The sequence below is a fragment of the Mastigoproctus giganteus genome, chromosome 2 (genome assembly GCF_048544385.1).
Source record: "Mastigoproctus giganteus isolate SK-2022 chromosome 2, ASM4854438v1, whole genome shotgun sequence".
Classification (NCBI taxonomy): domain Eukaryota; kingdom Metazoa; phylum Arthropoda; class Arachnida; order Uropygi; family Thelyphonidae; genus Mastigoproctus; species Mastigoproctus giganteus.
Genome location: NC_143576.1, coordinates 209,904,255 through 209,926,741, shown reverse-complemented (window position 1 = coordinate 209,926,741; position 22,487 = coordinate 209,904,255).

Sequence of the window (22,487 nt, the reverse complement as noted above, 5' to 3'; positions counted from 1 at the left end):
AGTGTTTAAATTGAGGCGTAAAACATTCTGAGAACCTTCATTTCATACAGACAGATTATGTTGAAATATAAATACACCCTGATCCATACTATTTACCTTGCTGAAATGACGCAGACCATTTTAGAATTGATAAACCACACAGATTTCATTTAAGTTCATTGATTTCAGAATGATGTGCAATCGGTTCGCATATTCGAAATAAATTTTTTTTTTTTCAACATCGACTTTCATCCTAATACCTCAATGTCCTTTGTAGTTTAATCTTTAAGACAGTGAACTACGCACGTCAAATACCAGCATTTTGAAGGGAAAATCATGATTCGCTGCCTTTCTTCATAAACTTCACAGACAAATTCGAACAGTTATACAGGCAAACATCATGCGAAGAAAAGAAAAACATTAAAAATAGTTAATTACTAAAATCGAATTTTTTAGATTATTGAGAGCATAAATTATTAAGCCATTAATCATGGATTCACGGCAACTCACCCATCCATCAAGTCTTTTGTCTGCTCACCTTTTATAAATTTTGAAATTTGATCTCACTTCCGTAGTAAACAAATTTTTGAAAGATGTGGGCAAATAAAAATCTCGCAGAATTACAAAATCGAATATTTGTAGGTAATTAAGTCTTTAATGAATGTAGTGGTCTCTACGATTTTTTTTTTCTTTCTTCAGTTATATTTTGAAAGAATCTCATTGGGATAATTAATAAATTACGTAACTTAAGAAGGATATGGGGGAGTGTCGTACAAACATTACATAGCTGGGTTTTTTTTTTTTTTTTTTTTCATATACAGTGACTTTGCGCGTTCCATAGTGCTTAGTTACAATCATTGTCTTTCCACACCTAGGAAAAAGATTGGAATTCATTGAGACGGAAGAAATTTTAAGGTGCTTTCATAGGCTGAGTTAGTTAGTGGTAGGCTGGGGTCGACGGTTTTTCATCCAGAAAACCAGGCAGAGCGTACTAGTTCTATTTGATTTCATCTACTGCATTGAAATATTTGCCTGCAGTCCTACACAGTATTGACCACAGAATATTCTCCAACAGTATTGACCATAGCATATGCTCAATTTATAAATAAAATACACTGTTGTCTTAGCCTTAGCTTTGCTTTGCTTCAAAAACAAACATCAAGTTACGGGGGAAAAGGTAAAAAATTTTGAAAAAATCGTGCTACGTATTTGTGAATAGCTCTTCTCAAGTAATCTCTGATTAAGAGTGGCAAAGTTATACAAAATAAACATACGACAGTTGGAGATAATTTTAAGTCTTTTTTCAGTCCCCAAACGAATGTGGCCTTGTGCTAGGAAGAGAAGAAGGAAGGTGAAGAGCGAATGATATGACAGTACACTGTATTTATCGGAAATGGAATGCGCTGGGAATAATTAATTTCTATTTTTAGATATTAAAAGACCTTGCAAAACATGGGAACATAAAGCAAAACATTGGGACTATTGGTTATTACATTTTCAGAGTTTAGTCAGGATATAATTAGGTAATATTTTAATGTTTATATCCTAACTGCCAGTAGTATTCACTGGAAAATATTTCCTTAAACTATTAAACATTACATAAACAATTTTTTCATTAGGCTTTCTTTCCACAAAGATGTTCCTTGCTCACGATAGCAATGCGTATCTTTAGAAGGCGTTTTAGATGATAAGTTGTTTGTTCCCCCTGAAATGGAATTAAAAATTTTAATCTCAATGTTAAATATAATGAAAATTATCCTTTGCCCTGAGAATATAAAAATCATCATTTAGGGCTTTAGCTATTCGTGGATGGAGAATTATCTGATTGGCTGAGGTTGATGCTAAATATCTAAGTCATAATTTGAAGTGTTTTGACTGGAGTAGTTATGTTCCTCTGTCGTTATGCGATTTTCATAAATAATGTTAGCAGCGCCATCTGAGAAAAAAAACGAATAAATGTTTGAAATAATAATAGACCAGAAATATCTCTTAAACTGTTAATCAGATTTGTTGGAAAATAGCTGGTCAGCCATTGCTCATTCTTATTATATTTTTCATTACCATTGGTTATCCAATGTGAATTGGAAAGTGTTGATTTTGAAATATGATCATGGAAATGTTTATATAACAGGCAAACATCTGTTTATAAATTTAAAACTCATCTCAAGTAACAAATAATAAAAAAAATTACCATAAAATTGTTTATATTTTTCTTAACATTTTTTGAATGTATTTTTAAATTGATTGCTGTTAATACTAGTGAAAAATGTAGGATAATTTGATGGCACAAAAACATTTATGTATTGATCTTTTGGAAAGAAGTTCGGGTACAACATGCAATCAGTCTCATTTAATAAATGTCCTTCTACTATGTGACAAAACTATAGGTGGTTTCATAAGCAAACTGATGAAAGAAAGAAATTTTCTGGTGGACACATAAGAAGAGGTTGCTTAATAGAGAATACAAAAACATTACCGTGTTTAGTAGTCACATGAAGATCGAACCGTGGTTAAATCAAATGTATCCCCGGAATTTATGGTAAAATTAACAAACGACAAAAAATAACAAGAAAATATTAGAAAATATGCAAGCGTATTTTTCAAAAAAGCATTAAAAATAAACAGGAAGAGCAAAACTTATTTTATGATTATGGGTATACTGATTCAGGATTTGAGTGATGCTGAAAGTTTTTACTAGGGAGGGGTTCCGATTTAGTATAATCCCTCTTGGAACTGTACGCTCAATTTCCCATGGATTTTGGCTTACGTTTATGGCAATCACACTGGAGAGTTCACTATAATGGATATAAAAGACAAATTATCAATGCAATGATTAATTACATCGATTAAGAAGGGTAGGACTCCTTTTCGTTTCTTTATGAATGCAAATTTCCTAGTTAATGTCATACTCGATAAAGGTTAATAGTTCAAGGTGCCCGAATTCTCTGCTTGATTTTGTATAATAGGCCTATTTTCTAGTCGGAGCAAAGACAGAGTAATTTAAGACATTTGATTTATCTGGAAGACTAGTAGTCAGAACCCTAACGATCGCGTTGTGATTGCTGTATGAAGAAATATTTAGTGATTCTTTAAACATCTGTTCATGCCCATCTTTGCTAATAAAGTTTCTTTGATGTGCTTTTTGTAGTACACAGTCTTTCTTATTGATGTTATTAACTCACGTTTTTCATCTTTATTTCCATCAACATATCCACTGATTAGCCATTTTATTAGGACCATGGAGGTTTGAGCTATATGTGACAATTTATGCAAAAATATGTAAATCAAAGAGATCGCATATTGTGAGGAGGAAAGCTCTATGAAGGCGGGTGATCAAATTTATGCCCAAATCGGTTCACTAGGCAATGAGGAAATAGATTTCTGACGGACTTCCAAAATGGTCCTCGACATGTCGTGTTTGTAGTGTGATTGAACTATTATTTTGCTATCTTTCTTTTGGCTGGGGGCTTAAATCACTATTTGACACCAGCAGGATGGAAAAAAATGACGACCCAGGTGTGTGAATGGGTAAAAAATTAGTGGGAGTTGATGAAACACGAGACAGGTTCCTTGTCTTTCAAGACAGGGACTATATCGTCAGTACAATTTGTACTATATTTTCAGGACGTAACAAAATATCGGTACTCCGATATTTTGTTACACGCTTTTGTGTATCTTAATTCTGATGAGAATCAACGCCGTACAAAAGTTTTTCACTTTTAAATTTTATCTTTTTTATGTTATTTCAAATGCTATTAATAATTATTACAATTAATGATTATTTTATAGTACTTTCATTACTAACAATGACATATAATTTACTGTTTATGAAGCTAAATCCAAAAAAAAGCAATTTTTTTCCCTTCTAAAAGGTTAAGAATCGTGCTCATCCAGTATCTGAGGGATGGAATGAAAAAATGGCAATTTAGAAGAATGATAAAGCATTACCTTTACATGGCAATCATACAGGTGAAAAGGAAAGGCGACCTCTGATCTTTTTGACCTATCTACGCTGTGAGATAGGAATGATAAATAGGTAACTTCATGCGCTAGAGGAAACCCGTCAGTTATTTTCTGATATGTACAAATGATTGCATTAACAAATACAACTGGATTGACCCTGGTAGACCGGTTTAGTTGAAAAATTTGGATTTAAGAATATATGCTTAACAAAAGTATTCCGACATCACTGTAGTGAAAGCGAAAGAGATTAATGCAAAGCAGGAAAAGCTTAAAAAGTGTGCAGGCAATACAGAGATATCACAAGCAAGCTGAATGAATTTACTGTGAGTCGTTACGCAGATTTCAAAGATGGTTAATCGTTCGACACCATCAACTCCGAATTATACCAAAGGTAGAAGAACGAGAATGATGTTAGTGATTGAAAAAAGTGGTGAAAATGCACCGATCTACGTCTTTGTAGCATATTACGTTGGAGCTTCTAATTTCCATGGGTAGAATCCTTAAGTGCGTTCACTTCCATGGGGAGCACCATGGCAGCAGCTGGAACCTCTATGTTGGTGTAATGTGGGGTTGTAAGCAGCAGCTCACAACTCTGGTGATATCTTAATATCAAATGTTTTAACAGGATTCAGAAGAATCCAAGTAAAAGAGCTCTCGATAATTATTTTGTTATGTAATCCCTTTTGAGAAATATGTCACTTTAAAAAGGAGAATTGCGAAAGACAAATCTAGTGAGGTGGGTGGTAGTATTCGTAACGTCTGAGTAGCTCACAGGCTGAATGAATTTACTGTAAGTCGCGTTACGCAGATTTCAACGATGGCTAATCGTTCGAAACCATCAACTCCGAGTTATACCAAAGGTAGAAGAACGAACGCTAGACACCATTTATAATGGTGTCTAACCCATCGTTGTTTTTGTAGAGTTTTAGGCGCACCAGCGACTAATGCCGTATTACTCCGTATTATGTCTGTAAACTGTGTGTTCTGTGATCGATTTGCCTGTTTGCTGTACGAAAAAACTCGAGTTTCCGGAAGAAAAAACCCTTGTGACCCTCGCCTAAGGCCGACTAATTTAGCCACGCGGTGAAATAAGCCTTTAAAAATTCCTCGCATCAGTGACGGGATTCGAATTCAGGTCTTTTCCACCTGGTATGGAGACGACGGTGATTTTATTAACTGTGCTGTCCGTGAGGCCCATCTCTGGGTTCATTATGTTCCCAATGAAACTAGAAGGAGACGGATCATGGTACTGGCCTATTTCTCGTGATTCGGACTCGGCACGTTGGTTATAAGTACCACAAACCAACACCGAATCATACTGACATACTTGAAAATTTAGGTAGTTTTCACAACCTGACAGTTTTGTGGAAATGGACTTCCAGCATGACAATAACCCATGTCATACAGTGTGCAGTGTAAAAATCTGTTTGAATCTGCGCTGTTGAACTTTGGGTGGAACTGAAACTCCAAAGTGCTGCTAGTACACCTTTCTTCTACGGCTGACCTGGCGACTGTATCGCAGCAGGAATGGACACAAATTCTTGCTGCCTGTTATGAGGAACTGGTCGAAAGTGTTCTACGATGGATCGATGGTATCACTTGGGCTGAAGGAGCACGCCTTATTAATTTGTTCATTAAACTCGCGATCTTGAGAACGTGATGTTGCCCGAATACCTTTAATATTCGGGCATCATCATGTTTGGATGTCACGGTTTTAACAGAAGATCTCAATGTCAATGGTTTTAACAAAAGGTTTGAATGTCAAAGTTTTTAACAGGAGGTTTCGAAAGAATACATATGAAAGAGCTGTCGAGAATTATTTTATTGTGTAATCCTTTGTGCCAAATATATCACTTTTAAAAGGATTATGAACGTCGAATCGAGTGAATGGGTGCGAATATTTGTAACTTTCTTCTTCTGTTCTTGGCGCTCTTTCTCTAAAATTATTTTAAAACTGTATTTCAAAAATCCCTTCATTTTTATAGAATTTCTACTTATTTGGATTTGTTTCTTCTGGCGATTACTTGGAATGTAGCACTAACATAAATAGAAATGAAAACTCAATAAAATTTAGACAGCCTAGAGAAATCAGTTTCTAGAGCCTGTCCGGTTAGTTAGGTGTGTTAATGCAGTCCTGTATGTACCTTGAAAAAATGAACGATTCCTTCGATCATAAAGTATTTTGGGATGTTAAGGCAATTTAGAGAACTTATGAAGATAAATAACGTTGGAATAGCTTATCCAGAGAGTTTAACGTAACATGTTTGTCCTCAATTCTCTTTATTTGGAATGGTTATGAAATATGTAAACTCGGAAGAGTTCGAGTATGAGTGTTCTTGTTGGGTAATACACTGCTCGACAAAATTAATAGAACACATAGAAAACGTAACTCGTGCAGCTTGCGATGAAGCGGGACAAAATTTGGTATGGAAGTGTACCAAAGAATAACGATGAAATGAGGAGACAGCGAGAAACTTCGGATAGGTATAAGGGACATTTATTGAGGTTGTATAAGATTTACCAGAAATGTCACATTGCAGAAGTCCATACAAGATGCACGAAAATATGGTCACATCACATCAGTACGACGTATGATCTCCTACAACGGCTAAACAGGTCTGACAGAGATGAGCCATGCTCGATATAAGGTGTTTATAAGATCCTGTAGCAACAAATCCCATTCTTCCACCAATGCAGACCTTGGCTCACCAAATGAACGAGGAGTTCGCTGTCGACGTGCAACGCGACGCCCAAGGGCGTACCATATATGTGCGAACGGATTTAATTCTGATGATCGTGCTGGACAGGCAGTCGTTGGATATCTTCGATTTCAAGATATTCCTCCACCACTTGAGCTCTATGTGCAGTGGCGTTGTCATGCATGAAAATAAATTGTGGTGGGCCAACCGCACCCCTAAAAATCCGCACATAGAGTTCGAGGATCTGCTCTCAGTACTACTGTGTAGTTACGGTACCCCTATCAAAAACGTGAAGAGGGGTACAGCCATTGATCATTATTCTGCCCCACACGAGAACACCACCTCCACCATAAGTGTCCCTTTTTCTGATGCTGTAGGGATGGTACAGCATTTGTCGTTGTCTCCAGATGAAATAACGTCTAGAATCTGTTTGTATGCTAAAATGGGACTCATCAGAGAACAGAACTGTATCCCATTTGTGGGCTCCAAGTCACATGTTCATGGCACCAGTTTCAACGAGTTCTTCGGAGGTTTGTGGTTAATGGGATACAAACCACTGGATTTCTTGCCTACGGTCTACTTGAATTGAGCCTTCTTAAGCTTTCTTAACACATTCCTGTTGGAAATGTTTTCACCTGTGGCCACAGCAACCTCAACAGACAGTTGATGACAGGACATCGTAGGATTCTGTCTTGCTGTTACAGCCAGAAAGCGGTCTGCTCTATTTGACGTTGCCCTCGGGCCACCTTGTCCAGCTCTTTTTGTAATGGTTCTGTCTTCTGAAATTGCTTCCATAGTGCGTGACACATTAAGCCAGCATGCCGCTTCTGCCTGCGACTGCCCGGCTTCAAGTCGTCCAACGGCCAGCCATCTCAAAGAATCATCTGAACGACAATGACTTGCCTCCTGTCTACTAGAGATGTGGCTATTCCACTGAGCAAGCCAAAAAAACAAAACGGGAATGAAGAGTTGTGGTCGCAACCTCTGTTTTTATAGGCATGAATAATTGGCATAATGTGCGACTCTGTAAGGTGGTAAATCGATTTCTATTGGATACTAGGAATTTGCATTCCATGGTGCCTTAAATATCAAATATTTGTCTTCGGCAACACTGTTCACAATAAAATATTCATGAAAAACATTTTGTTCTGTTAATTTTGTCGAGCAGTGTATAATCCTGTGCTTACTTTTCTTTTCGGATGATCAGGTGGGGGTGTTGACACTGGATCACTGGAGAGTATTCTCTGTCTGATATTACCACTAAAAGAATATAGTTAAACAGTGGGAAAATTTTAACTATAGTAATACCGATACAGTTGCCCAACATCTGAAAAAAAAACAAACAATGTATCTCACAAAGTATTATAAGCACTTCAAAAGGGCATGTGTCCCGACCACTATGAGACAGTTGTCCTCCTGTAAAAGATAGATGGCTGTATAAAAAATATTTATTTAAAATTAACAAAACGATGTAATATTAAAAAGGTAAAATTAAAAATACATTTATAATATAAAATGCATTACTTTTTATTTCTGATGTAACTGGTGTTCTCCTGACGCTCGCAGACATTGTATTGTTCTTCATACACAGAGTAATTTTGTGCAACCATTTATTGCAGGTAATAAATAGATTTTGCCCAGTCAACCTTTTTTTTTTTGTGTGTGTCACAAAATAATTCTCTCTTTTATTTTTTTTATAAGATTATCACCATCAGTAAAAATAGATGTTGATTGTTTTCTTTTTGATATTGGAATATTTGGAAGAGCAGAAATTTCTAAACTATATTTCGATGATATGTTAAAACTCTTTTTTCCTGCTCTTTCTGAGTCGTAAACGGAATCAATGCAATACCAAATTTAGTTATTCTGGTGTCCTGACACATATTTTTAAAGGCTCTAAAATTAATGTTGCTGGGACTCATGGACTAACAATTATCCCTTTAGTGCCCCCACGACTTTGAGATTCTGAAGTAACTGAGTCACTAAATCTCTATAAATCCTGCCTTGAATTTAAAGTAATATGAGAAGTTGTACCGTCTACGAAAGGATTTTCATTAAAACTGGTAACATCAGAAATATTTTTAGAAAATGGCCGGCCATTTCTAGAGGATTGTAAGGAAAAATTTTTTCTGTCCTGAAGCCAGCAGTTGCTATTGCAACCGTTGCTTCTTTTTTGCACCAAGCTTGGCCACTCAGTTCACTTGCTTGATAAGGAAAGATTTTTTCTCTTTGTAGTTTATCATCCATAATTTTTCAGATTCTCTGAAATTCATCTTTAGAGGCTTGAAAAAAGTTCTGTCTAATGGTTATAAAGCCTACCTCGTGTGACTAGGTAGGCTTTACAACCATTAGCTAAAATACCTGGAGATATGCTGTAGGTTTTTTTAGCGTTACCAATAACAAGTAGAGGAAGCCCATGGTTACCACTTGCATTGAACCACCAGATATAAAACACGGAAGTGAATCACAATAATGTGATTCATTTCTTCCGTCTTTTATATCCTGGGACTCAGGTTTCTGAAGACGCGCCTGGTTTTTTTGTGGAAGCGCCTTTCAGTTTAGGTTTTGTCACATATATTTCCTCTTCAATAGGTTGTTCGAATTCAGCGTATTAGTTTCAAATTTGTCCAGATACCTTGCTTTGAAAGACCAATCACCATTCTGGTTTTCATAGCCAGAGCTTCCAGTATACTTTCCAGAAATCCTTTTATACAAAAGTTGCCTAAAAATTAGATTACGTTTTTTTTAAAGGAAATCTTAGATAGAAGAATAATCTATATAGAAACTTAAGAGCAAAATTAATTTTCAACATAATTTCGAGGATATACATTTAATGTACCGTTTGTTTCCGTTGATGCAATAAATTTATTTAAAGATTGTTGACTCTTTAACTGCTAGGAACTACGATATTATAATACTGTATTAGTAAACTAACAACAGCTAGAGTACAGATTGTCAGATCGCTAGGGTCCAGAATAAAATAGGTATTTGAATAGAAAATCGGTAGCAGTCATTGAAAATAAACATCTTCATTGTACAGTGGTTTTTCCTGGTTTTTCCTATGCAGTATACCCTGTGATAACATCCGAAGGGTGTCGTCTTAACTAATGGCTCCAGCAAGACGGTCCTCCCTGAGGGTAGAACTAACTTCACTCAGTCATATTAGTAGTTCCTGGAAAAGACCTCCCATGTAAATTAACAATATGGCTTCCCTCTTATGTAGCTATTTAGGGTTGTAAAACATTCTCGGTAAACCGGTAAGCAAGCTTTCTTTACACAAAAGATAACCTATAGAGAGCAGTTAACCTACTGTTAGTTTTCAGAACGAGAAACAGTTGTAAGTCTCAAGAAAAAGAAATAATTCAACTGTATTTCATTTCTCGGTATTGGACATTTCGGCAGAATAAAGCGAAATTCTGCTACCCACCTAATGAATCTTTTAAATGGCTTTTAATAAGCGTTAACATTAACTTGATACTAAAGATATCCTTTAGTATCAAGATATCCTAAAGATATCCTTAAATAAGCGTTAACATTAACATATTCTAAAGATATCCTACTCCAGATTAATAAACTAAAGATATCCTACTTCAGAATAATGTAGGTGAAGATCGCTAGATGGTATTCTTGTGACCTCAGCGAAGGCATAGAACTTCGAGAGAGGTTCAAAGTATGATGACCAGATTGATGGCGAGTGGAAATCGGCTCAAAAAGTATGGATTGCAAAGTTTACAAATAGACATCTAAGGGGGAGATCTGATTGAGGTGTGTAAGACACTGAAGGCGTTTGAGTAAAATTAATGAGGAAGATCTGTTCTTCCAGGTAGGTGAGACAGAGTATACAAATATAAAATCTCAGGGATTAAAAAGGAATAAAATAAATCGGTCAACTACTGAGTGCCGGGCACTCAGATTGAAGCGTCCGTAGTCACGAATGGTTGTTAGTTTAGTATCTCAAATAGAGAGCTTTATGGTAACTGAAAAAAAGTTTCTAGTACCTGGGCTTGGCCTAAAACTGAGGAACTAACGAAAACGTTGTCTATTTGAGTCTTTCCAGTTGTGAATGACAAGGGTAGGAGAAGCGACTCCAACTTTTTCCTGGAGAAGCGATTAAAGTCTTGAGGGAGAAGCGACTGGCAGGGTGTGGGCTGTATAAAACTCCGCGCAGGTTCCTCCCCACCACCACCGCCTCAACACTGGCTATCTGAGTACCTCCTTGCCGGGACAACTTCAGCTTTGAAAATTGTTAAAAAAATACTTCTCGTCGCAAAATTTATAAATGACCTTTATAGAATTATTAACTAACTATTTAGCAACCTTTTTGTCACCAAAAGGAGAGTTACTTAGTACAAAGAAGCACGCTATCGAAGTGCAATAAAAAATTGTTTTTTTAATTTTAACAGAAAATGTAAATGATAGTTTTCAATCGGAATAGTTTTCTCTTGATAAGCATCGAATAACGCATAGCTAATATGTTTTTAAAGTTTTAGGTCTATTAGCGACGGAATTACTCACATTTTCCTGTCTGGTGCCGCCATTTTTAATTTTAAAAATATTTTAAACTTATATTTTAAACCTACTCGTTTAGCTCTTTCCAACGGTGTATGATAAGCTATAGGCTGGCGAAAACATTTTTATCCCCCCACATTTACCTCCCCCCATTTCTCAGACAAATTTTTGTCGACAGCTATCAATATGGCGTTATGTTGGCCCACATGATGTACAAACCCATACAAAATTTCACGTCAATAGGTTGACTGGTTCCAGAGATACAATGCTGTGACAGACGGAAGGACAGACAGACAACCGAGCGACATTATAAGGGTCCTTTGTTAGACTACGGACACTAAAAAAAAAAAGGGACTGAATCTCAGAGTTCACCTGCCAGAAGAGGATTTTCGAACACTGAAAGTTTCCTCCCAATGTGGCAAAGGCAGCGTGTCTAACTAAACTCGAATAGGGATTGGATGGTTTTGGCAATGGAAATAGTATGAATATTTGGAATTTCTTTATTTTATCATTTTTTTTTTTTTTTTTCTTTTGGCTGATGCAGAAAAAATTTTGCTTTCTTGTATCATTTGACCTTACTAATACTTATCAAAATCTATCAGAATTTGAATTAAGAAAATGTAATACTTCAAAACATGCTGGAAGATTTTAAAATTCGCGTTGTTGGATTTCTCGGAAATTATTGATTTCCTTTATACAACTAATACCATACGATAAAAAGGATTATAATTTAACAGTTTATGATGAACAAGTCGAATTCATGTAGGGCTATTCACTAAATGGTGACCCACTTTAGCAAATTGAAGTCAGCGGTTTCTCTTTCCGAATAATTGACATTGACATGTAGTTCAGTTAATCAGGAGAAAATTAGCTTATGACCAACATGTATCACTTGTCATGTGTCAGGTGTTGACTGTTCCCGTTAAATTTTCAGCTACAAGCTGTGTTAACAATATGAAGAAAGAAAAGGTTGAGCTAAGCTGGCATACACTAATTACGATGCTTGTGCTAATCAGGAGCGTGGTTAGCAAAAATTGTCAACGTTCTTTTATAAGGTCTGCAAGACTGAATTAAAAAATCAGATCTAAAACCACTTCCTTTGATACGAAGATGCTATTAGATGAAGCTAGCACAGCGGAACGTAAACTTTTAATGAAATTAAAATTTGATCTTGGAAATTAAAATGTGTTTTTTTTTTTCTTTTTTGTCTTTAATTGTAATGATAAAGAACGGAAAAGAAAATTAAATGAAAGACTTTGTCTAATTTCAAAGTTATAAATTTTTAATGTGTTTCAGAGGATTTTAACTGAGCATTCAAGAAAGAATTTATTATTATTATTGTAATGATAATAAATGCTGTGTTGTCTCAGTCCATCGGCATTACAATATCAATAATGTTTGGTCAGTAGAGAACTGTGAAGCCAAACTGTCCTTTCCAGCATATTCTAGGCATTCTCAATTGGATTCAGAACTGGAACTGGAGAATTAAGCGGCCAGGATAGATGGTGGAAATCTTGGAAATGTCCTCGAACTGTTCAGATACAGTTTTCAAGGTGGATAGTTGCGTTGTCGGCTTGAAAGAATCCGTCGCAATCCTGGTAAAAATGAAACACTGCAGGTTGAATCTGGTCCGATACGACAGAAAGGTATTTACTGGAGGTTATGACTTTTCAATGGCGCTAATAGGATATGGGGGACATACATACCCCATATCATGATACTGCCTACAGCCGCTTGAGTGGTGGACATGTGACATGCGATTCACACCACGCTTTCACCCTACCATTGGTGCAATAAGTGTAAATAGAGTCTCGTCAGACTACACGACATTTTTCTGCCGTTCCACAGTCCAGTCTTGGAGCTGGCGGCACCACTACTCCAATCGAAGCTTTTAATTTTTTACAGAAATAAATAGTGTTTGTATAGACACACGACTACTAAATTCCAGATTTTTCAGCTCACACCGCATAGTTCGATTGGAAATGGGTCTTTCTTGGGATGAATTGAATTTTGCCTAAATTGAATATTTTAGTAATATTCTACACACAGTCTCGTTCTTAGGGTACCGACTTTTTGTTGCATTTCTTCCATTTAGAACTGCATTCTACTTTCATCTTTCACTCATTGTATACTTGCAGATAGCTGCTTTCGACGCACCAGTGATTTCAATTGTGGCTTCTACTAAACATGCTCCAACAATAACACCTTTTTGAAAAATCGGAAGGATCACCTGTCTTCCTCATGACCGGATTTAAGAAGTCCCAGGAAAATGTACAGTATTTATCTGATACCAAGAAACTCATGATCATACCTGTGACACTTACATTTGCATTCTGCATTTAATTATCTGTTGATGCCAATTGCAAAAGGTCTAGCCAGTGAGTGTAACCTTAACTTACAATGTTAAGGTCAGTAGCAGTAGTACAAAAACTTCGTTCATAATGAGGTTTCGTAACAAAAATCAGCCTAAATAGTAGATTCACCATTATCTAAAACTTATAACTCAAGAAAGATAAAGAAAAAAGCTGGGGAAACATGAAAAGGATGGATAGTTAAGGAAGAATCCTTGCAACTAGGCCATCTTTTTGGTCCCCTCAAACATCTTATGTAAGTTATTATTTTTACGTATCAGTCTTTTAAATGCACGCCAGGCTTTTTCTTAAAAATGAAAAGTTTATTTCATTTTTATTTCTGTGTAAGTTTATTGTTTATGTGTTCAGTGGTTGGTTTTCTGTTTGCAATATAGAAAAACAGAATCCTTGGAGAAAAAAAGCATGCAATCTTCACCCAACACCAATTAACTCGGCAGGGTTGAAAAACAAAGAAAAATCCATAAAACGTTCTCCGTCTTGATAGGTACCCTTAACATCGGTCATCAAAGGAAAACTAACTCAGCACTCTTTCCACATGGCATGGAAGTTCTAGAATTGTCGCCTCTCTTTGTTAAGTATGCCATGTTTGGACTCCTTTTCCTGTAACGGTCGGATCTATTTTGCGGCGAATTTGATATTACCGTTGTGTTATTATACATACTTAATCAATCTATTGAGAAGACTCTGAAAACCAATACAGTGGCGGGCGCGCGCGCACACACTCATATCAGTGCTCGAACAGGTTGGGTTGGTGCATATAACAAGCCAAGTGTTCACAGAGTGAAATACTACTAAGTACAACTGGTTGGGTACCATAACCAGTTGGTTGTTCAGTTTTAGGAGCGTCAGCCACTAAGGCCATGTTGCTCCGTGTATATTGGCTGTAAATTGCATGTGTTCTGAGGTCGATTTTCTGTTTGCTGGACGAAAAACCCGAGTTTACAGGAGAAAAACCATGCTACCCTCGCCTGAGACCGACTAACTCAGCTACGTTGTGAAAAAGGCCCATAAAAATTCCTCACAACATCAACGGGACTCAAAAACTGGTCTTTTTCACCTGGTATAGAGAGGACAGCCATCCTACCATCTGTGCTCCCCACGAGGGGCGGTAACCAGAAACAAATGGCATTTCCTGAAACAGGTAAGAGGGCAGAAGGATGGAAGATTTAGTGGAAGAGGGCAGAAGATTTAGAACGTACATTAACTTACAAAACTATTTAATACATCGCTTACCACAATGTTTTAAACACCAGGACCCAGTACCCTTTCTCAAAATATAAGCTACTTTAAAAATAAAAAGAGGTTGCGAGATCCACCTATCACAATTTCTTAAAAGTATATCTACGTTGTTGAATTATTATGATTTTTTATTATTAAAAAAAAAAAAAAAAAAACATGAGGCAAGTAGGCACAATGAAATGTGATTTAAAAGCTAAATGGGGCCAGTCGTTAAGGAGATTTCGATCACAGTTTTCTCCAGAAAATGATATATTTTTATTTCTATGCACCATTGACCATTTTTCCGATCCTTTTTTTAAACTGCGGCGTTAACTGGAAATTAGAAATCTATATAAGTAAATAGTTATTACAAAAGCCCATGAGGACAGTTCGAGAGTGCCCTCGTGGATAGCACAATTGGTAGAATCGCCGTCCTCCCCACACCGGGTGGAAAAGTTCTGAGTTCGAGTCCCCTCGATGACGAGAGGAATTTTTATGGGCCTTTTCACAACGTGGCTGAATTAGTTGGCTTCAGGCGAGGATAGCATGGGTTTTTCTCCCGTAAACTCGGGTTTTTCGCCCAGCATACCGAAAATCGACCATGGAACACATGCAATTTACAGACAGTATATAGGGAGCAATATGGCCTTAGTTGATATTCCTAAAACCCTATTACAACAAAAGCAACACTTCGAGAGTAGTCCATTTTACCTGCTAATATGATAAATTCAGTTGCTAGCAATAATATGATCTATATTAAGCTCCAAGACAACTAAGACTGTGAGGCGTCAATATATTGTGTCTGTAAGTTGCGTGGACGAAAAGAGCCATGTTACGCTCGTTCTGAGACCGACTAATTCAGCCACATTGTGAAAAAAGCCCATAAAAATTCGAATGAGATTCGAACTCGGATCTTTTCCACCTGGTATGCGAAGACGGCAATTCTATCAACCGTAATATCCGCGAGGGCTGCTGGTAATAGGCAGTCACTCTGTGAGCTTGGCAGCCAGGATTAAATGACTTTTATTTTTTCAATAATGTGTCATTAATTTTTTGAAGATTTTTCAATCCATCCACGGTTTTGTACATTTCGGAACTATTCATGTTTGGAGTTACCATAGAATAGTGAAGAAAGAAGATTAATTAAAAATTGTCTTAAATTTTTGTCGGTATCTCTTAAGATTTTAAGCTATTCAAATTTAAGTGTTCGTCTCTTTAATTTTGGAAAGTAGTGTATTTTAAACGAAGCTTTTAAAGCAGTTTTGTATCCTTTATTTCTATGAATATTAAAGACAAAAATCTTTCTGGTCGTTTAATACCCACTACATGTTTAGCTTTTAGTTGTCTACAATTCCCGATAAGCTGACAAAAAGCTGATGCCTTAAAAATAATGCACTTCAGTTTGACAGAAGAAACAAAAAGAAGGGGAAAAAAATCCATCCACGATCTTCTTTTAAATGCACGCCAGCCATTTTCTTAAAAATTTCTCGTCTCACATTTTTCAGTAGGATCATTTAAAAGACTAAGTGTTTCAACAAACAACTGCCGTATAATACAAAGTTGGTGTAATATATATTAATTTTACACTTCCATAAACTCTCCCTTACTTTTAAGGAGAAAATGTGAGTGCTTTTTTGTTACCCAACTGTACCGTCAATGGATTGTAAATTTGAAGAAATGAATCAGATGTCCCCAAATGGGATCTGGTGCTTACCAAACAAGCCAGTTAACCACGGATTTAATGGAGTGCTCTTTACCTTGTATGACATATTTTTCTCTTTTCACAAAATACACTTAAAATTCACTGTATTTGTCTCGCGATTGGATTAAACAAGTGTACGTTTTTTTTATTTTCATTTTCCCTTCCGTATGCACATGTATTAGACTACATTAGGGGTTTTCAAGAAAGAAAAATAATTCTAGGGCTACTCCAGATTTTTTTTTTTTTTTATGTTTCGTAAATCTGGGCAGAATGTAGAAGAGAGAGATCAATATACGTTATCATAGGAAGCAGTACTGCCAAAGTTTCTCTTCCTTTTAGAGATTTCACTTTAAACTTATTTCTCATAAATGGTTCCTTCAAAATCGATTTAAATGAATAAACTTTCTGGTGACTGGGAGAGCCAGAGTATATGATGAAACTATAAGGTACTCCTGGCTTATAAGCCTGCAGATGTAACTGTAGTTGCTCTCGTGGGTAGCACAGTTGGTAGGATCCCTGTTTCCCCCTCCCCACACCGAGTGGAAAAGACCAGAGTTTGAGTCCCGCCGATGACGTGATGAATTTTTATGGGCCTTTTTCACAACCTGGCTGAGTTCGTCGGTCTCAGGCAAGGGTAGAATGGTTTTCTCTCCCGGAAACTCGGATTTTTCATCCAGAAAAACAGAAAATCGATCTCAGAACACATTCAATTTATAGACAATATACACTGAGCAACATGGCCTTAGTCGCTAATGCTCCTAAAGCCCTATTACAACAACAACAACTGCAGTCCATACTCATCATATAATCATGATGGTGGTTTTGGCAGAATGAGCTTTCAACATACACTATATAGCCAAGAATATATACTGCTATCCACCTGTCAGGAATATATACAGGCAACTGTATTTACGCTAGATAAGCCCATTAATGAAATGCAGTAGATGGGGCGACAAGTAAATTTAATCACTTCCAACGGGAGTCATCATGGAATGCCATATCAGCAATCAATTTGTTCATACCATTGTAGCAAAACTGCAATGCCCTACATCAATGGCGGCTGAGGTACTCGCCAGTTGGAAATGCCATAGTACAAGTACAGCCCGAAAGTTTTTGGGTTGACGGGCAGAAATTAATAGAAAGAGATCGGAGGACACATAGTACATAGATACCGTCAATCTTCGTCGAATATTCTATCAACCAGGTTGTAACCATTTACCAACACTGACCTTGCCTTTCACACTCTTCTCTCGCCTGTTCTCCTGACCCTTCCATGGGTTTTAATCACTGTCCTTTCACATCGTGTGGAAAAGGTTTGAATTCTGTCAACAACGCGAGAAACTTTTATGTGTCTTTTTTTTTATTTTCACATTGCGGCTGAGTTAGTTAGTCTCAGGCGAGGACGGCAATTTTTTTTCCCTTTTTTGTCATTCGGAAACGCGATCGTTTTTCCTTTAAGCAGTCAGGCAACCGTCCAAATAACACACGTCTCCTATACCTATTTTATTGCCATAACTGTGAAATTGTAATTCTTGACACATTGGAAACTCTAAACGTGTGCCTGTCTTGCCATCATCCTATCAATAGCCCTCCACTTGTTCAAATCTTCGAAACATCTATATTGCATTCTAGAGAAATAAATAAAAATCTGAGAAAGAGAAAATGTAATCACACCCGATCTGTACCACGTTAAGACAGAAATGAGTGGTGCTGTTGTTATAGCGCTCACTTTTGTAATACTCTTAATAAGTGAGATCTCAGAGACCTTACCTGAAGCAGTAACAGCTCTGAGGTCTTTAGAGCTCTTATTTTTCTTAGGCACGTTGACATATATGCATAAAGTGCCTATTATCTTCACCATGCCCGTCCGTCCGTCCGTCCGCATATAATAACTGGGCTCAAAATGAACGAATAGTCATGCAATTTTATATTTAGATCTTTTGGAAATATTTGTCAAGCCTTCCCAAGTTTATTAAAATCGAACAAATAGAATTTCGGAAATCATTTATTTATTATTATTTATTTTTTCATACATATTACATACTATCCGTATATCGTATATTGCAGCTGAAACGCTGAATATTATGTGTGTTGCCGTGTGCTGATTGGAGAAATGAATAGGCAATATTGGGGATGCGCAGAAATGAAATGTTCTCGATTCGCGTTTAAAAGTCGTTGTGGTTTAAGAAGGTTGTGTTTTTGTTATCAGTTAACTAAATACATAAATCATTACGTTTTGTTTATTATGTTAATCAGAGAAAAAAAAATTAAATACGTGTTATATTTCAATTATTGTTAAAATCCAGGAAGAAATAAGTAAACCGCATTACGAAAAAGCCGTGACATACTACGATTGTTTGTTATTAAATCAAACGTTATTATATTATTGTTATTATATGTAGCATTATATGTTGTTATTATATATTGCATTTCACGCGTTGTGATAACAAAATGTGGAATGAATATTAGCATTAGTAGAGGCACACGATGCAAGAAAACAAGCTTATACAGCATCAGCCAAAAAAACCCTTCCCATTTCGCTGATCCATTCATTCCAAATGTTTGTCTAGTTAATAAATAAATTTTCTGTTTATACTCTGGCACGACAACAAAGTCAGTAGAGTTTACAATAAATCGTCAATACAAATATTTATCGTATTTAGTAGTCACGGGTTTGAACCCCGATCCGCTCAAGGAACGCGTGCTATGCACCCTCGCTCCTTACCACTTGGCTACATCAGGAATTTCTCCTTGAATTTCTTTAAGCTATCAACTTCCACAACAAAGATGGAAGTTTGTTCCAGCAATTAACTACCTGCTGGCTAAAGGCAAACTGCCGCACATCTATTCTGTAATTGTCTTTCCTCAGTTTGAATCTATGCCCCTTCAGGTTTGTAATCTGAGCAAGACGAAGAATCTGATCAACATTGAGCCTGCTCAATCCACTCAAGGCTTTATACATCTCAATCAGATCGCCTCGCAGGTGCCTAGTCTCCAGAAGCTGCAATTTGCAGAACTTAAGCCATTCTTCATACGCGCACCCATTGTTCCTTTCACTAGTCTTGTTGCCCTTCTCTGTACTCGTTCTAGCAATTCTACATCCTTCCTAAAACGAGGCTTCCAGACCTGTACGCAGTACTCAAGGCGTGGCCTGACCATTGCCTTATACAAGGGGACAATCACCTCCTTGTCCCTGCTCGAAAAATTCCTGTATATTACCTTGTGAGGTATCTTCGCAATTTTACAACTGTACAAATTTACACTTTACTGATAATAGTGAAGACAGCAATGAACAGCCTCTGCCCTTCGATGAGTGCTGGTATGAGACGCTTCTAGTTCTAGACAAGGAACTGCTAGTCAATTATATTAAAACATGCTTGGTACCATTTAAGTATCATCCTGTGGCGCAAATGGTACAGCTGCACCAGGGCTCTGAGAGGGCAAAAGGAAAATAGAAAAATTAGAAAAAAACTAAATAAATTGCGTTGCACCAGGGCCCAAACTCGTGATAGATGGTATCAATATCGATACCAACGTACGGTGTCACAATCTGGTCATCTGCCTATAAACCTATTTTAAGAAGCAGTGAGCCTCGAACATTTGATCATGAGGTGTCGTAACCGTGTTACTTGTCATCTCTTCACCATCTAAATCTATTCTCCAATAAAACGTGGTAACCACTCCTTGGAACAAACCTCGTTGAGAGAAATCTAACCATCCTTTCTAAACCGATCACTGGTCAAATTTATGAGTTCGACATTGACCGTAATAAGACAACCTAGGATCTCAAGAACACCAGATGGGTGGATTAGCAATAAATTTAAAATTCCATAATTGAATCGATTGAGTTTTTTTTCCCCCTTCAAATACCATTCTGTTCTATAATTCTCTCAAAATAAACCAACATAAATTTTGTTCTGATAAAGAATATAAGGAGAAAGACAGTTCTCTCTGTCTTGGATCCTTTAGATATTGTTATTGTTATCCAGGATATTGCTATCTTGTTATCCCCCAATTTGCCTTTGTATAAATACTTACAGTTGTCAGTTTTATAATGTTTTTAGGCGCGTTAGCATGTTTTTTTCCCATATTTAAAGTTATTTAACTCTTTGAGGTATTTTTATTAATTTTTTTTTACAACTGCAATTCAAGTAAATGGCTAAGTTTAGAGAACGTAAACCTTTAGAGTTTTATTAAGTGTTCCATAAAATTATCTTAGTAATATTCACTTCAGTTAATCACAGAAAAAAAAAAATCAATTAATTTTAAGGTAAACTAGAATGCACCTGAAACGTAATGCACTGTACATTACTTAACTTGTAATGGTATTATGTTATCAGATGTTTAGACATTACTTAATAAGAAAAAGTTCAGTCGATATCACATTTTCAACATTTGTTTCGTTGGACCCCGAAAACCTGTTAAGATCAATTGTAGCCTCCCCTGCTTCCCCGACCCCAAAAATCTATTCATATAAATAAAAATATATTTCGAGTATTACTCAAGAACGAAGAGTTGGACTGTGGCCAATTTTTTGAACATATGTTCTTTTTGGTCCTTGGGAAAATTTGTGGTCCAGTTACGATTTCACATTCCTCATTCCCTCACCCCCTACAAATTTTCTAGAAATGCTACCAAAATTTCAACATATGACGCAAGGAACTTTTTTGACCTTTTTTGCACTCCGTGGCAGTTAGTCATATATTCTGTTGGCCCCTTGGATGTTTCTAAGTTCAATTCCGATTTCATAGTATTCCCTCTCAAGTTTCCCCCCCTACAGAAACATTACCATAAATTTGGAGCAAGAGCTCTGATCCATTGTAAAATTTCAATGCTTACTTAGAATATTTTAGGAATCATTGTAATTAAGATTCCTAAAATATTTTTAATGTCAATGGATTCACTTATTTTTTTATAAATCATGAATTATTACTATTTGCTAACGCGCTTGAAATGTAACGCACTGTAGATTAACTAACTTGTTATGTTTATCCTCGTATATATTTTTTTACAGTGTAGCTGACGCTCTCTAGCTGACCTCTCTTTGGTGGAGCAATTTTCAAATTGATTGATGGATTTAATGGAACTGACCTGAAATAGGAGCCAGCCGAAGACATCTGCTTCTTCCAAGGTAGGCCGATAGTACCGTAGTTGTAAATACGATCTATCTTACTGTATACCAGCAGTAGAATTGGTGAATATCGAGCTGAACTCAAGTTCTATACATGCCAAGATATCAGGTGACCTGGAACTGTTAAAACAGAGGCTGTACGTTCATGTGCTCAATCTTTCTCCCTCTTGTGTTTGTTTTATTATTTGGGACTCATCGATAGATTATTCTCACTGCACCTGGGGTTTTCACCCTTCAAAAACAAACTACCTGGACTGAACCAATTTCAGAAACAATATATTGACGCTTCATTTCCTTGCTTACCATTCTAAACTCTAAACCGACAAACAGAATGTCAGGTTTTTTTTATAAAATTAAATGCATATTTTAAAAGTAGGCTTACTAGCACAGTTCATATTAAGGAATATTAAAACTTATATACAGAATACCGATTTTCATAACAAAAAAAAATAGACTGAAAAGAGAAAACAAAAACACGAAATGATAAGGTACAGCAGCTGCAGAACTAACAAAAAATCTTCCAGCTAAATGAATGGGGGGTGATGAGTGGGGGATACGAAGAAAAAAGTGCAGGGAGGCGATAATTACTATTGAGTTGGAAGGGATGCATACATCTCACATTAGCGATATTCTGAATTAAAAAAAGAAACGTTCAAGAGGTCGCGGTAGATAATTAGCTTTTTTAACATATTCATTTGCTTGGAAACTTTTTCAATCAATTATATTCCTTCTCGCCTTTGTGCGCGTCCATGCACATACATGCACACAATCTGCCTTCCCTTTGAAGAAATATCTAGTTCAATTCTTCACTACAGTTGAGGTAACCGCGGAATTCACAGAGACTTCTATGAACCATGATGACAAGTTTTGATGATGGACTATTTCATTGAAGGTTACTTATTTAAAAGTTAGAA